We start from the raw sequence: 612 nt of genomic DNA, 5'->3' as shown, positions 1-612 counted from the left end.
GGATTGATAATCATATAAAGCAGAAGAGATTTTAGCCATTTGCATCAAGCTCAAACTTCCTTCTTGCATGCGTGCCCCTCCAGAAGCACACACTATAATAAGAGGTAGAAATTCTTTAGTAGCGTATTCAATCAAGCGGGTAATTTTCTCCCCAACTACGGATCCCATACTACCCCCCATAAACTGAAAATCCATAACCGCAATTGCTACGTTAATACCGTCTAGTTGCCCTATGCCTGTTTGAACAGCCTCGGTTAATCCTGTCTTTCTTTGATAAGAGTCGATCCGATTTTTATAAGGCTCCTCCTCCGAATGAAATTCAATGGGATCCAGAGAGACCATGTCTTCATCCATAGGCTCCCAAGTACCCGGATCGATCGAAAGTTCGATTCTATCTGAACTACTCATTTTCAAATGATATCCACATTGTTCACAAAGATTCATTTTTGATTTAAAAAATTTCTTATAATTTAATCCATAACAATTTTCGCATTGAACCCACAAATGCTTGTATTTTTGAGTTACATCCAGATCAGTAGAACTTTCTAGATCAGTAGAACTTTCCAGATCAGTAGAACTTTCTCGTATAATTTGATCACTCGTTCTGGCATC

This window comes from Bidens hawaiensis, unplaced genomic scaffold (genome assembly GCF_021521415.1).
Source record: "Bidens hawaiensis isolate Kalapana, Puna unplaced genomic scaffold, B.hawaiensis_p1.1 tig00070756_1, whole genome shotgun sequence".
Taxonomy (NCBI): domain Eukaryota; kingdom Viridiplantae; phylum Streptophyta; class Magnoliopsida; order Asterales; family Asteraceae; genus Bidens; species Bidens hawaiensis.
This window is presented reverse-complemented; position numbering follows the sequence as displayed.